This window comes from Kryptolebias marmoratus, linkage group LG22 (genome assembly GCF_001649575.2).
Source record: "Kryptolebias marmoratus isolate JLee-2015 linkage group LG22, ASM164957v2, whole genome shotgun sequence".
NCBI lineage: Eukaryota > Metazoa > Chordata > Actinopteri > Cyprinodontiformes > Rivulidae > Kryptolebias > Kryptolebias marmoratus.
The window spans coordinates 12504036-12521468 of record NC_051451.1 but is presented as its reverse complement, the minus strand read 5'-3'; the positions used below and the strand labels follow the sequence as shown (position 1 = coordinate 12521468).

The following is a 17433-nucleotide window of genomic DNA, read 5'->3' as shown; positions in this document are numbered from 1 at the left end:
ATTTCAGTTTGGTTTGGATTTAACTACCATTATCAATACAAGTCAATAACTTTGGATTTTTCTGCATTCTGTGTGTGTGAGATTGGATTATTGAGGTCTACATTGACCAAGGTGAAAATAAAAAGTTTATTTCAACACTTTTTACCACTTCTCATGCACAAGTCAGCTATATTTGTAATGATCAGAACTGAGGACCCGAAATTTCAGTCAGACACAAAGTACAAAATAATAAGTTCTTTATTGAAGTTCGGGGTAAGGAACAGGCAACCACCAGCAAAGGGACAGGAACCTCTGAGGACGGAGAGGAAGGTTAGAGGGTTGTATACTGGGGGGGGGGGGGGAGGCCAAAACTGAACAGACAAGAACCACTAACCTTCTTTGCGTTTGTGGAGGATGAGTGGTCCAGGTAGCACAAAGGCTGGCAACCAGTGGCAGCTCCAGGGAGAGACGGAGCTAGGAGCGGGCAGGACAGAGTAAACTAATCTGAGGGTCAGGCAGAGAGCGGTGGTCAGGGCACAGAAAAAGGGTCCAGCACGTTCAGGCAACTTCTAGCAGACAAAATCCAAAGGGCGAGGCAGGAGGCAGAGGTCAGAGGGCAGAAACAGGGTCGTGTCCAGAAAACAGAAGCCAGTGGAGAATCCGACGTGGGCTAGACAAGGCAGGCAAATCCAAGGGGCAGAAAAATGTTCAGAACGTGGTCAGGTCAGGAAGAAATGCTGGATATCTACTCACTCTGAGGCTTTCAAAAATCTGGCACCGTCTGCCTGTTTGAGAGCTGAATATAACTGCTGTTGCACAGGTGGAAAACATGAGCCTGATTGCACTCAGCATGCAGGTGAACCAGATGAGCTTGATGAGAGGTGGGAACTGAGGGAACAAACATAGCAGGCAGACGGGCCAGAAACATGACAATATTGAGGTCTGAGTTAGTAAGAAGCCTCCAACTTTGTGAGTAGAATCCAGACTTTGGGTTGTTCCAGTTGATTTTGCTGACTCTGAACTCAGAAGTCCCAACTAGAAATGTTACACACCATTCATGTCAATGAAATAGCTGACATTTTGCATTGAAAATCTGATTTTTTTGGGTGCTGGGGCAGTATATCAAGTTAGCTTGGTCAATTAGTGCAACAATTAGTTCACAGAACAATACAAATTATTTTATTTCTGCCTCTAAAAAATGTTTCCTTATGTGATCTAATCTTATTTCATTCAACACCTCCCCTTTTTTGTGATGGATGCTACCCTGAAATGTTTCTTCCAGTAATAAAATTTGTGCTGTGTCCTCCACTTTTTCCTGTTTTCCCCTTTTCATGATGTGTTCAATGTCCTTCCTGACATCAGTACTCATATAATACTTTATGATACTAGTGCTATATACAGTATATCTATATCTAATCACACATTTTTTTAAATTCACCTCTGTGCAGCTCTGTCTGTGTGTGTTAGTCCAACCCAGTCTGAGTGTTGACAAAACACTAACCCAGACACAAAGATAAGAACCAGACAACAGCTCCGTTCGTGGTTCTCTGCTCCCCTTTTCTAGAGGATTTGAGTTAAGAAGTGGAATAAATGACCAACCAAAAGTGTGATACTGGCATTCAAATGTCAGCCATCTACACGGCAAACTCGTCTTCCCCTGCTTAATTTATTAGGTTAAGATTAAATCCAGTGAAATTCGGTATTTTAATTGAGTGTTTAGAGCCCGAGTGTTCGGTGATAAATTTCCAACCTGTGCCTCACTATCGTGTTTCTCGGCCTAATTACATTTGCATAAATGATGTTCGTCATTATGATCACGTGTTGGTTACGCACTAGAGAGGTGAAAGGAGCAGTGCCGTGAAAAGGAACAAGGACACACTAAAAAGACACTGGCGTCAGCAGGTTTTTTGTGTGTCTTTATTTTTAGAAAGCCTACAAAAACCACCAAGGATATACGTATGTCTCCTCGGTGGTGCAAGAGCGAAAGTGGTAGACTATTGATCTGAATGAAATTACCAAGAAAAGTGTTAGTTCCTGAAAGAACAAACACATGAATAACTTAGTGGGAAAAGTTTACCTTACACAGAACAAAGCCTGTGACCTGTTGTCTGAGATCAATGAAAAATAAATGCTTCCAATCCTGGTCAAATCAGGCAAACCTCATGTAAAGACAGCTCAGTTTATTATACATTGACCTTTATATGCTGTTCAATAATCATATTAATATAAAGCTCAAAGGATGCTCCACATAATTTACTGAAGGGTAATGTATGAAGTCGCAAATTAATGATCAGGACTATTGATAGAATCTCCATAAAGTAAAAGACTTACCTAAATGTCAAGTTTAAATGATGATATCTAAGTGATGTTATCTATGTTTTGTTTTGTTTCACTCTAGCATCATTATTTTCATTTTCTCCTTATATTTCAGCATTTTCTTTCTACCTCAAATAGAAAAGCTTAAGTGCTTTTTTTTCAATAATTATGTATTTGATTCTCAAAGCTTAGACTTAATTGTTGTACTCAGTTATGTCAAAATAAGTGTGCTCATACAGCTTTTTAAAGTGGACATTCTAAAACAACATCACTTTCACGGATATAATCCCTCTTGCAGCCCTGCCCACTGCATTGTCTGCAAACGCAGGATGCAATAAATAGATCTGACTACTGCAAAAAATAAAAAATAAATTGAAGAGACACATTTTGCAAACCAGTCTGACCTCTTTTAAACTGGTGAAATATCTTTAAATCTTTCCTTCCAGCTCCTCATTCATTTCTTCCTCATCCATTAGCAGCAGACCTGTTATACATAAAATAAGCACAAACAATAAGAAAATTTGTGTTTGGTCTATTATTTTTTTGCAGTAACAATGCTTCTTGGCAGTAAACCTTAAACCATTAGAAAACCTGTTTATTTCCCTTTAAATGGTGCCACATTTGTTAGGAAAATGTATTTGCATGTGGAGCAGCAGAGTTGAGTATGTGGGTTGACCCATGGAAAACTTGCCAAATCTTCTCTGCTAGTGTCAAACAATTTATTCTGCTACTGACTCCAGAGCGAGGTTTATCAGAGACTACCTCCAGAATTTGGGAGAATGGAATGGCCTGTCTGCAGTCCTGACCTCAACCTCACTGAACACCTGTGGGATCAGCTCGGACATGCTGTCCCATAATGACCATCACAATCACATTGGCTGACTTGTGACAAATGCTGGTTGAAGAATGGGATGGCCTCCCATAGCAGTGTGTGACCAAGCTGGTGAGCAGCATGAGGAGGAGATGCTAGACTGTTGTGGCTGTCTATGGTTCTTCCACATGGAACTGAGGTCTGTTTGTTAAATGAATAAATTAGTAAATTGCCAATATGTCTTGTGTCTTAATACTTCAATCCTTCAATCCAATAAACAAGACCAAATAAGAGTTAATAGCAGAATAAGCTGTTTGGCATTGGAAGAGGAGATTTGGCAAGTTTTTTGTGGGTGTAACCCACATATTCAACTCCGCTGCTGAACCCAAAAAATACCTTTTCCTTACAAATCAAGCATAATTTAAGGGAAAATAAGCAGGCTGCGCAGCGGTATAAGATGCATTGCCAAGAAACATTGTTACAAAAAAAAACAATCAACCAAACACAAATTTTCTTACTTTTTGTGCTAAGTTCACCCATACATACTCCCTGATTTTCTTCAGGTTGTTTTTGTTTTTTGTTTGTGCCTGCTTTTGTTTGTTTCACATTATTCTGCCTTGTTTGGTTATAAAGGTTCATTTGTTGCTCCTGAACCTGCCTCCCGTCTATGATTGGGTCAATTCTACAATTTTTCATGAGAAAATCAACTGGGGAGCTTATTTTAATATATATTTATAAGAAAATGGGCCATAATTCATGCCAAACACAAAACTAGAACAACTTTTTTTCATCACAACTAACTATAGCTCAGAAGAAAACAAACAAGCAAAAAAAAAATCAACTTTCACACAATTATACTTTATACTTTAGTGTGCACATTTGCTCAGAACAGATATGTTTCTTGTTTTCTTCATTGTCAAGTGAAGAAAGTCAGATTAATTCTAAAATACTGACCAGGCTATTTACTCAAAAACGAACAACTACTTCATAATCATAAAAATAAAACACTGTGGGTACATCTTTATACAGTAATATAAAAACTACCAAGTTTGATAAAATAGCTTTCTGTAGCACGACTGTGGCATTTTTGACAACTTTCTTTGTTCATTTAAACTGAAAGATTATTTAGAACAAACCTCAAAGTTTGGCAAAGCTTAAAAGTGCACAAAAATATTTCAAATCATTAATAAATACAGATTTTCCTTTCAAGCAAGATGTCAGCCCATAGGAACTTTTTACTAGGATACGTAACAAAGATGATGTGCAGTGAGTAGCGCAGCATCCATGTATTAAAGTCACTAAGCTTCTGTCAGACTTGTAACTGATGTGAGCAGGTAAGATGATCCCTGGTAACAGTAACACCACTTGTGGTTATATGTACACAGTGCTTCAGAGCTCTCAAGTGGGTGTCAACTGCTGATTCGGGCAGCGTGTGGGAACAAAATCTTCCAGAGTAGAGAGAGCGATGAGAAGAGATGAGCAAAGAGATGGGAGATGACTTTCATTCAGGGGCCTGCATTATAAAATTTGTGTTTAATGAAAACTAGCAGCAGGAGATTTCCTTCTGTATGTATGTTTTCGGCAGCTTTAGTTTATTTTAAGAGAGAAGTTCAGCTGTAGAATTATTTGTTATTTCCTTACATGACACAAATGGTTGCGTTTCCATTTTGTAACACTGTCTGCAAGATGTTATCTTCAATTTATACAAAAAAAAGACACTGTTCGGTGAAGAAAGAGCAGAGTCTAAATAATGGAGCAGAGGTCTGGGTTTTAAGGGAAATTTTTCAAGATGACATCAGCGCAGGCTCTTGTTTGTATAACGTCTATGGCCTCTTGATTAAAAGCCTGCTCAGATTTTTGCCCTCAGGACCTCTCAAGAGGAGCAGCCTGGCTTCAGCCTCGGTGACCAGATCCTTTTAGGAACTGCCTTGTAAGAGGTTTTCTCCTCTTTGCTGCGGAAATAACTGCTGTAATGTGTCTCCTTCTTCACCGCTCTGGAATGCCCTCCTCTGCCTCCCCCTAGCTCCTCTCAGTTTCGCTTGCCTCTTTTTCTTTGCTCCCATGCTGAGGAAAGTAAGTGAGAAAAATGATTAAATCATATTTTGTAAAGGTGGGGGCTGGTCCGGACAGACCAGAGTGCTTAAAACAACACTGGGTACATCGTCAAAAAGCAATTTTGGTGCTTAGGTTACAGCCACTGATGTCCTGTTACACAGTTCCCCGTGGTGTGTTGGTGCTGGTTAAAATATGACTGAGACATAGATGACCTCCTTATAGTGATTGAGGAGGATTCCCCACTGTTCGAAGCAAGCTGGAGGTTAAAGCTCACAAAGATTCACTGCACTGTGCTCTCCTGGACAGCATGAGTCCGTCTCCTTAATTGGCCCCCAAAATAAAACCAGCGGCGAAGTTCTGTCCACTGTAGATCAAAGCTAATTTTGATCCTCACAAGAGAATAAAAGTGCTCGGAAATTTGGGTCAACTTTAACTTAACTGTCTCTAAACATATTTCCAGATGGAGATTTTCTTCTCTAGTTAAAGGAGGCCAGCCGTCTTTTTTTTTTGGTCCTCAACGACAGCATGGAAACCGATAGTATAATTTGTCCACTTAGGGAAGCTCCTGTTGCCACTGAACTTTTGTTGGAATTAAAGCCCATAAAAGGTGGAGATACCCAGGGGATTCCAGTGTTGTATAAAAAGTTAGGAGTAGGGTTACTAAAAAAATCCCATCTCTTGACTCTGACCTCCAATGTGACCCCTTCCTTCCCCAAGGATGATCCAATGAGGGCTCATACAGATAAGGAATGAATGCAGTACTTTACAACATATAAGTACCTATCTAAAGTGCCACTTTAAAATCGTTCTAAACACCACAAACAGTACATGTTTAGTACTGTACTTCTGCACCGTATTAATAGTGCTTTCTCAAAATCTCCAAGACGCTGCTTTAACATAATCCATAACTCGATAGGATTATAATTTTTTCCACCTTTTTGTTCTTTTTCATCACTACCAACTTCAAAGCGGAGGCCTGTGACAGGCAGTCACTGAGTCTGTCACTGGCAGACTTCAAAAGCTGCCATATAATGCCACATTGTCATAACTAGCAACCTGGGCCCCCTGCTATGAAGTGAAGATGATATGTCTCCCGCTGACCTGAAAGTGCCCTATAATAACAAGCATTTGATTTTTCTTGTCTTGGAGTCCTTTGATACACTCTGGTTTGTATAAATTGTCTCTGTGTGTGTATGCGCGTAGTGTTTCTACCAAACCTGTGGGTGTTTATTGGGTTAAAAATTACAAACGGGGAAAAAAATATTAGAACAGATCTATTTGTCTACTTTTCAACCATCTTATGATACAACAAAAGAATCAGTTTGTGTGTATCGAATTCATTGTTTGATGTTTGTAAAAAATGGATTATCACAAGTAGTTTTAGATTAATGATTTATCACCTGCCACCAAAGGGGAGAGTAAATAGTGTTTTTACCTCTGCCTGTGTGCAAGTGTGTGTTTATTTGTCTGTAGTAATAGCAGAATATCTCATGAACCACAGAATGAATTTTGTAAGTCATTATTGGATGTAAATCTAAAACTCTTAAACATTTGGTGTCAATTCAGTTGAAGACAGTTGCAACAGCTAATCGATCTTAGCCAACACAAACTAAACTAAAACTAAAAGTAGAACTAAAATCTGGTGTGGCAGTAAATGAGAGTCACCTTCTTTGAGCACTAACATATCTCACAGGGTCTCACTAAATGAGATTGTGCATTACATAATTTCCAAGGTTTGACCAATATAGCTATAAGGCCTTTAAAGTTATTTGTCTTTGACTCTGATGCACTGAATTGCAGTAAATATGTGTGGGTGTATTGAATAATCAAGTCAATTTTTCTTTGAAATGCATCACTTGTCCCTGTCGTCAACGATATTTAATAATGATATACAATTGAACATGTCTTGTCACTGGATTTTGCAGGTCATTGAAATTCAGGCCGCTCACACCCTGATGAAGACGCACATGTGGACATTTCTCACAAACATTCCTGTTTGTCACCATCTCTGCCTTTTCTCGCGCGTTCTCGTTCTGTCTCCTTCCGCCTCAGCACAACTTTCCCCTGTCACGGCATATTAAAAGTGGTTTACATGTGCATGTCCAATGCGATGAATATGGATGTGACCTCTTTCTTTGGCGCCTCGCCGTCCGCCTGCCCTCTCGCCAGCTGCCCCCCCAGGCGCAAGACACCACTTCTCAATGAGCACAGCGTGCATAGGAGACAAGCCTTCACCCCCGCTGAAAACACACACACACAGCAAGGACTTACACTCATGATCACAGACACATGCACAAACATATATACATATACATGCACGCACACATGCACGTTCATCCCCAGCGCTCTCATGCTCTTGTTTTTTTTCTCCTCTGCATCTCTTCTTTGACCTTTCACAATGTGTTTTACATAAAAATAAGAGAAGACGAGGGTGGTGAAGGCCTGAAGAGTGAGGTAAAAGGAGGATGCTGATTTCTTATTCATATTTGTGGCACCTCTATTGAAACAATGGCCTCCAGCTCCAGTGTCTTTACATCTGGGAGTTCAGGCCTCTTGACATATATTCCTGCACAAATAGGTTAATATAAAATGTCCTGCCAAAAACCAAGAGACACTTTGTCTTTGCATTCATGTTTGAGCTATTTCTAATTTGTGTGTAGATACCCTGAGTTAAAGGTTATGCTACAAAAGGTTTTACTGACTGATTTATTGTCCCATTTTTTTCCCTATTTAACCAAGACACCAGTCATTTTACAAAAAGCACTAAACAAAAATTCTATTGGCTTTAGGTCATTTGTAACAGATGTGTGCATTGATTACATTAATAAAAAGCTACTTTTTTGAGCTATATGATTTTTAAGGTTATTATTAAGGCTACTAATGTCTGCACATTGAAGCACCCTTACTGATATTCTTTTCAAATGTTTTGTTCTTTAATGCTGTTTTGAAATAAAACATGCAAAATATACACCAAAACATGCTGCTCAATCATGATTAGTGTGCTATGACTTTTGGTATTGGTATGTTGCACAACATATAGAAATTTCACAACAAGCTGAGAAAAAATTACTGGAGACCAATGGGGTTTTGAGAAAACATGAAAAAATTCAGCCCCTTTTTTAAGGCTCTACAGCTCAGTGTATATCCAAGTTCGGTTGTATTTTAGCTCAAAATATCCTCATTAAAAGTGGAAAGCTCTTTTTAACGTGTCATATCTCTTACATAAAATACTGTAGAAACATAAACATTCCCGTGTGACCATCGGTGTCTTTTGTCGCTGACAGTTCAAGAATTTTTTCAGATCTAACTTGTAGTTTTCGCACAACTGATTCTATGAGCCTAATTTTCAGTGTGCATTTCCGTCTGCCTCTCATTAACTTGGCAGTCAGGGAGTGACGGACACGGGTGTGTGGTTACCACGGTAACCATAATGAGCCACTGGCAGCAGCTTTTACGTTTCTTTTGATCTGTGTTCTCTTTGCACTCCTTATGCAAAACGTAGATCCAGGCGTTTTATTACAAAGTTATGTTGGAATTTTGGACACCCTTCAAAATGTTCTTAAGAGTTTTATAGTTAATAATATTAAAGCTCTCATTTGATCTATTTAATTGGTGCCTGGGTGTCTTGTTGAAACTAATTAGACAACAGTGAAGGTGAAGCTGGACTTGATAATTAGCACAAAGAGACAAATTCAGGCTAATGATCTCAGGCTCCTCAGTGGCACATGTGATGTGATGCCGGCACACAGTAGCACAATATCCACTCTAAAGGAGGGACAGGGGTCAAAACATTTGTTTCATAAAAATATAAAAGCCTTGCGTGTTCATTTGCTATTCTACTTTTTGATAATATATTTTGTGTGAAACATAATTTGCTTGCACTCGTGAACATGAACATGCAGTGATAGCTTGTTTAAAAAATCTTGCTCTAACCAGTTTTAAGATGTGCTCATTAGAAAATAAAAGTTTCTAACAAAGTCTAAAACAATATGATGTTTATCGTACATTTTAGCTGATAATAACTTGGGTTTGTTGCAGGATTCACTGTGTACCTGTCAATAATTTGAAATTATACAGGCTAATTATGGTGTTTTTTCATTCCCCCTAAATGTAATGATAAATGTGTTTTTCCTGTGTTAAAAGTTCACATTACAGCTTTTGGATTTTCACTGGGTCAAATCACAGAAGCACAAACTTTACTTTCTGACAATTCACAAATAAAATTCTGCTTTTCAGAAACAGACACATTTCCTCAATGGTACTTTCCCAGATACACACGCACCAAAAAAAAAGAAAAAGAAAAAAAAATCTATTTCTAAAACCCCAGATTTCTCAAACAGTGAATGAGTAGGATATGGAGCAAGAGGGAGGAGAAGGGAAATTACACATTACAGCCATTAATGTCCTTGAACTCTGGTCTTTCCCAAGCTTGCCGAACAATATGTCCTCTGTGTGTGTTCGTGACACGGAAGGGACAGAGCGAGGATGCTTCGAGTGCTGTGGCACCACTAGACCAACACAGTGACACTGGCGAGCGTCTGGGTTTGACTCATGAGTCAAGCATGTCTTGCCAATCTATGAACGTGTGTATGCATAACAGCGGGGTTGAACTTGTGTACTGCTATTCTTGCGATTTGGTTAACGACTGGTGGGGGGGTTACTTTCAGGCTGGATGTTCAAGTGGACAAAAGCATGTACAAATCTGTACAGAAATTCTATAAATAGACAATTTTATTTATGTGTTTCTGTACGTGCTGATAGAAATAAACTTGTATGCGCACATGCACAATCTTATGAAATATCATTTTTCGAATGGTTATCCTCTCTGGCGTGGTTTCTGAGTTACGAACACAGTGGGGAAAGTTCAAAACCCAAATTCCTCTGGCTGGGATTTATTTTCTTTCCCATTGATCACCAAGCAGTTGCTGACTGATTCTCAGCATAGACAACATAGCCACAATGTTTTCTTAGCATTTCAGACAGGCAGGCAGACAGACAGGGTGAGAAAAGAAAAGAGGTGAAAATTGGGAAGGAAAATGTTAAATGGATTGACGAGGGGCAGGAAAAGACTGCGTGGGAGTGGGAGAATACCATTCTGTAGTTTGTTATCCTGAAATACAGAACCAAAGTTGAGATAAAGATTTGATGAAAAAGAATTTTAAAAATTAATTTCCCTAAAAGGCAAAGTGGATTTTGACACAATTCTTTAAGCACTAATAAAGTAATTTTCCACATCTGGTTTTAAGGGGTGGAGTGAGGGAGTGAGTCACTTGAGTCCACTCCACCTGCAATAGAAGAAAAACGAGAACTGAGTCAGAATTATAAATATTGAGCTAAAATTTAATGTGGTAGAAGCTGAGAGTCATTCACAAAACATAATTAGAGTGCTAAAAAAATCCCACAAGATCTTGCAATGTCACATGGGATTTTAGTGTTATTGTCAAAGTTTAATCAAAATGATAATACATTCTCGCTTAAGAAACATCTGCTTTCAGTTTCACTTCTTTTTTTTAATGCTTTTAGACCTCATTTAATATTAGGGACTCTTGTGATCATTTAAATTCGGTTTGGTTGTTAAGGACACATAATTCTGCGAGCTGACAAATGTTTAATTATTTTAATGAAAGGCCAAGCATTAGTTGAAGGAACACATATCGAAGGCTGCCCTTTGTGCCAAAGTTTTAAACTAAGATCATTTTACTTTAAGAAATCCCAAAATTATAGCCATTTTGGTCACGCCTTGAAAACAATGGTATGTGCTATGATGCAAGGCAATATCAGAAGACTTTGCATGAGCTGCTAGCTTTCATAGAATATGTTGGAGATGACTCTGAACTACTACAAATGTTGGCTCAATATCTGTAAAACTGAGTAATAGTTATATTGTGTTGTCCAAGATCATTTAGCTGTGGTGGCAACCTTGAATTGGATTGACTTTAAAAGGTAATCAGTTGTAGATGTACATTCAAATATTACTTTCTGAGAGTTTCATTATGATTCGTCTACTGATTTACAAGATATTTTGCTAACAGACAGACACTTAAACAGGCAAAAACATTATGACCCGCCTTTTACTGGTGGACCATAAAGTATTCTTGGTGAATGACAGCTGTTAACTAACAAGTTAAAATAATCTTAAGTTAGAATCAATAGAGTTTATTGGGGGGGACAATAAACTGCTTCTCAACAGCAGCTACCCAGAAACCAACCACACGCCAGGACCAAAACACGAGACCCAAATAAAGCATTACAGCGTTTTGTACAAGGAGTTTAAATCCACAATTGATAAAGTACATTTTCAATGAATTACATCAAATAAATACAAAATTTCCTGTGTTTGTTCCCTGTGTCATTTCCTCCACCTATTCATCCGCTATTCCCTCAGCACCAGAGCCACCATCCTTCTTCTTCCATTTCTCAATCCACTCTTTAATAAACGAGCACTGGTGGTAATTGCCCTGTCTGGGACGACGTCATTACTCATTCAGATGTCCAATAATGCCGCAGTGCCCACAACACACACATGCAAACACACATACATGCACGCACAGGGCAGAAATTTAGTCTGCACATGCAGATCCATATCATTGATCTCTCTTCCGCCCTCTCCTCTCATTCCCACATTCCATTTTTCATATTCAATGAGTGACTTGTAGATTTGGCTGCTCGATACAGATACGTCTCAATTAAGACCAGACTAGGGTTTGCATTGACATCTACGTGGACTGATCGAGCAGTACTGAAGGATCCAGTCTAAAAGCAAAACTAAAAAAAAAGTTCCTGAAGCAGAAAGAAGATTTTATCAAGCTAAAAACAAATTTAATTTGCAAATTATGCCCAGTTTCTTAGTCCCAGTAAAGACTTAATGGCTTAAAAAGTCTGTTTGGGGATAATTCTCACACAATGATGGAAGATTTTATTTCTTTAATGGGACAAACACAAGTTTCATGCATCCAATGAGTGACACAAACTTTTTCCACACTGAACGAGTCTTTGCAATCTGTGTTTGTACCCAACCCTAATAGTTTAATGTTATTTCCACAGAGATTGCTTTAAAATCACTCTTTAGAGTGTTGTCCTAGATTGGTAACCTCACCAGTACCCAGTGGTGTAGGGTTCAAGAATCAACGCAACCACTTCCTGACAAAAATAGACTAAACTTTAACCTGAAATCATGGTCGCCTTAGCAAAAAGCATGTCCCGGGGCAGATGCAAGCAGCTGACGAGATGTGGTTTTTTCTGTCTCTGCTGTCGAGCTCCCTGCAGCAGCTGAGGGAAAATGGAGTGATCTGGGAAAAAAGAAAGTGAGCCAGTGATTGTGGTTGAAGGGTAGCCTACACAGTAAGCATGTGTTTGCAAATTTGGTTTACAAAGTTAGGAGGTTGTTGTTTCAAAGCACATTTCTTGATTATACTTTTTCTTTTTAATATCAGTTTTCCAAATAAAGCCATTAGAGTTTGAGTAATATTGTAGGAATGTGCTTTCTTTTTGAAAGACAAAGTGGAGGGAGTAGGAGTTCTCTGCTCCATTAAGGAGACGCCTAAACAGCATAAACTATATAAATATTGGCAAACTGGACATCTCACTGATGTACTTCATAAATCTTTGAGCTGGGATAGTCAAGGGGTCAGAATGAAAATACATGATTGACCTGAAAATGTTAATTTTGCCCGTGCATCAGTGTTTCTGGCAGAAGCTTAAAATTCACAGTCAGTGTCGATGTTAACCATCTTGCAGATAAGAGTATTAAGCTGAGCCGAAAGGTAGTGCTGCTTGATACAGTGCAGCCACCTGTATGATTACATGGCTGATGGTGTAAACTGTCTGTGCAGTGAAACGTGTGTTATGTCTGTCACTTGGACTATACAGGCCACGAGCAGGACATTTTAGTTTTTGAAACTACAATTTGAAAATTGTATGACTACTTTTTTTATTCAAATAAAACTATACAAAATCTGTTTTTGTACTTCAGTTTATTTTTATTGTTTTAATGATACAACATAGATAGTTCATATTTTGTTAATCACAATATTTGAGCTTATTGATAGTGACTGTGACTGTATTTGGAAATATTTGGCTTTAAGAGCTTTTTTCTTTTGTTGACTCTTATTCGCCCCAAAACTAAAGTATCACAATAGCCATTAAGGTCAACAATTTATCTGTTTTGTAACTATTTCAAAGGCTCAATTAGGTTCAGTTTGTTTCAGTTTGAATATGGTGCCAAGTCATCTCAAGGTGCTATGCAGAAATAAAAAAAGTAAACAGTTCCAATTAATATATAATTACACTCAGTCCAAGTAAATCCAGGTCATTTCACTGAAGTTCAGCTCAGTACTATTACCATTACAGTAAACCCAAAATGTTACGCACAGATGTAAACCCTATTACATACAATGAAATTCAAGAGAATATATTCCAACTAAATATGTTCTAAATTTGATCTATTTAAAATCCTTGTTGTCCCCCTCTATTTTTGGCTGTTCTCTTTTACAGTGACCACAGCGAGCAAGCTTGCATGAAAGATTTGGCAATTGTTTTCCGTCATATGGCCTTGCCGATGCAGCCTGGGCTCAAACCTGCAGCTTCAGGAGTACAACATTGGAGCACTGACCACTGATCTACCGTAGCCCCTATTTAAAATCCAATTCAACATTCAAATTTAGTAAAAAAAAAAGTAAATTAGTTAAAATTTCAAACATTCATTTGGATTCAGTGGTGCATTGAAAACTGTTGATTAAAATGGTAATATTATATCATGCCTTCTTTTTTTTAAATGTACTTATTTTTGATCATCTTGGTCTTCAACGTGTTCATCAAAATAATACAGTTCTCTGGTTTTGCAAGCAGAAACAAACTTCATTCTTTTCCAAAAAAATATTCACCAACAAATTCATCATGGCTGAGAAAATAAAGCCATAAGATATGATATTGATTTTCAGTACACTTCACATATCTTCACTGTTCTTGTCTTCCTCTCTTTCCAGTCTTCCTCTCATTTTGCTCTACTCTCACTCCATTTTCCAGGCTTCAGGAATGCGAGGTCTCCTTAGTGATTTATAAACATACACATAATAAATGGGCAGCTGTAGTTTAAGCGGTGATGAAGCATTCTCTCTCTGAGAAGCTGCCCTGGCCCGCATGTGATTTAAAAGGCTGACATTTATGGCTTGCAGGCCTATTATTCAGAGTGACTGTCTGTGTACAGACCAGCGTTTTACAGAGGCTACGCAGGGGTGAGCCTAAAAACTACACAAGTATCTGACACCGCCTAAACACCCAGTATGAATTCTTACAGTAACAGATAACCATATAAAAAGTAAAGGTTACATAACCATCTTCAAGGAGCATCATGTTCTTCAAACCACAGCTGCTAATTTTATTAAAAAGTAAAAGGTTCATGGAACTGTAGCCAACCTCTCAGGATGTGGACGCAAAAGGAAATGCAACCCCAGGTTGATCAGAGGAAAAGTCAAATTGTAGAAAAAGAACCAAGGAAGCCATTCAAAACTATTCAAGCCAAACTCTAATGTCAAGCTTCATCACTGTCTGATTGCACCACCTGTTGCATTTTGAATCATAATGGATAATGAGCATCATGAAAGAAGACCTAAGAGGGTTTCACTATTGGCAAAAAAAAAAAAAAACCACGAAAATGCCAGACAGGAATTTGCCAAAATGCATGATGACAAGCTTTTAGGTTTCTGGGAGAGGTTGCTGGGACTGATAAGACAAAACTGGTGTTTTTTGGCCAGTCACATCAGCTATCTTCCTTTTTTTTTAGTGTCTATTGTGAAAGGGTACCAACATACTTATCAACATCTGTATATGTGCATGCATGTTGTAATGTGACAAAAAAAAAAAAAAAAAAGAAAGAAGAATGTGTTCAAATGCACAGCTTGTTTTCCTCATGAGCTGGTTATATAAACGTGAACACTCTATTTTACTGGCTGGTGTATTGTCCAGTCACCATTAATTAAAAATATTTAGTGTTTTTTGTGGTGCAAAGTAGTCCCAAATTGTCCTTTTAAGAGTTAACATTGCTATTTTGTTTTCACATAACCTCATAACCTGTGTACCTGCCACAGTGGATCGCCATTGATGACTTTGTGGCTGATATCACTATCTGTCCAAGATAATAGATGACAATAATGGAAAACTGTCCCTAAGCACTCGTTTGGAGTCTTCCTGCCCATTTACCGATACCCTTCATATTTATTTCGCCTCCGATAGCCAGGAAAACAGACACTTTAAGTCCATCTAGAGGGAGCACATTTACAATAAAAGGCCAGCTGAATCCTCGGCTCACGTTTCCTCATAACGGTGGCAGGACATAAACCTTCAAGCCAGACCTCATTTTCTCGGCGCCATCTCCCGAACGCTGCTACAAAGAAATCAATAAAGACACAATGCTCTTAACTTTAGAAGCTGTTGTGAAAATGTCTTTGTCAACGGAATATGGAGAATATTTCTCTTCTTCTTGGCTTCTTTCTTTCAAGGGCTCTGATTTCCTTCTAGCAGCTCTTATAGTCAGCAGGACAATAGATCACAACTTTTTGGTAAATTAGCATCTGGCTGTGGGCTCTGTTCGTGTTTTCTTCACACAGCTCTATGACACATGCAGTCTGTTTTTGTAGATTATAGTCACTGTAACCTAATTCCTCCAGCTGATCAAGAGAAAATAATTCAATCGTGTTGCAGAGATAAAGATCCCTTGAGCAGAGCAAAGAGATCTGCTTGGCTGGGATCAAGTTATAAACTGGAGATGAGCGTGTGGCATGTAGCTTGTAGCAACACTGAATCAAGGCTCACAATGATTTCACGAAGCCAATAAAACTGGGTGGCTAGTTGCATCATCCTGATCACATAAACTGACATCAAACTGCACAAGTGCTTTCACACAGGCTAAGAACAGCTGTATGAGTTCAAATGTGACAAATCAGCAGGGTTTTAATGTGTCACTGAGCTTTCAGAAACATGCTTCTCAGCGATTAGATTGCTCTGTAATCTATACAGAGGTATAAGATAAAGATAAGAAAACCAAAAAGGTCATAATACCTGCATGGACAATACATGGAGGTTGCTAAAAGGATTGCAAATAAATCCTGTTTGCTCTTGTCTGTCATAAATTTGGCTTTTAATAGCTTTAAATAATATTTTTAAGCAGATTCTAGTCAACGTGTTCGACTGAAATGTATAAGATCTCGAAAAAGAAGCAACAGCTTTCACAGTGAGACCTTAATCTCCAGCAGTCTGCACACATCCAGACTTTATCACAACAGACTGCTTTCAATCTCCTGTATTCTCAGCATCTATTGCCTTCTGGTGTGCATCACCATGACAGGAGGGATTGGAGGAGAGACTCTGGGTGGAAGAGGTCTTCTGGATTGCCTTATGTGATAGACAGGAATAGTCTGGAATCCCCGAACGGAAATAACCTCACATTGACCTCATCCAGTCATGACTCACATGACCCCCTCAGCTTGCAACCCTTGACCTGTGTTGCCAGATTCTGCAACACATAAACAGAAGCAGGACATTTTCACTACATTTATCTTTCTACTGCCTTCAACTGATGTCAGACAGTATAAAAAAATAAGCTTCAGTGTGTTGTATGCTTTTTTCTGTCTTCTGACATGGAATTTACAGATCTATTTGCTTTCATTCTTGAAAATGTTTAGAATTTAGAAATGATTTTAAGCATAAATATACAAGTCTCTGCAGCGTTTCCTAGGTATGTCCACCGAAGATATTGCTTCACTTTTTTGCCAATCTAGCAAATCTCTTTTAGCTCTTAAAGGGTTAAGAAGCAATATGTTGCCGCTAACAGAAGCCACTTCTCCCTAGAGCTGTGCAACGGTGATATTCTTCCCCCTGAAATAAATGACAATGCTCCTAGAAGTGGCACATAAATTAAAGTGGCAGTGTGATTGATTACTATAAGTGAGCAGTAAGGGGAGGGAGTGGAGGGGTGGCATTCCTTTTCTGTGGAACTATGGAAAAAAGGTAAATAGTAAAAAAAAAAAAAATCATACAAACAAAAAAGAGTTGCACAATATTAGAAAAAAACTGAGACTTTCTGTGCATTTTAGTAACTGTGCTAATGTTTCTAATGATGCTCGCATTGGCAGTGAGAGTCCATTGGATTGTCCTAAAATAGTGCTGGCATGTATGAATTCAATAGGCTGAGATCCAGCCTAAACAGTTTTTTTGTTTGTTTGGTTTTTTTATTATTATTATTTTAGTATTGATACTGCACACATTGATATTGCAGT

The 17433-nt window shown here is 38.4% G+C and overlaps 1 long non-coding RNA gene across 1 annotated transcript; it reads right to left on the bottom strand.

Moving 5' to 3' along the window:
- Positions 1 to 219: 219 nt before the first annotated feature.
- On the bottom strand, positions 220 to 927 carry LOC119616667. Its single transcript, XR_005232631.1, has 2 exons — positions 374 to 927; positions 220 to 291 (listed from the first exon to the last, which is right to left on the bottom strand). It is a non-coding gene; the product is annotated as an uncharacterized LOC119616667 (long non-coding RNA).
- Positions 928 to 17433: the final 16506 nt, after the last annotated feature.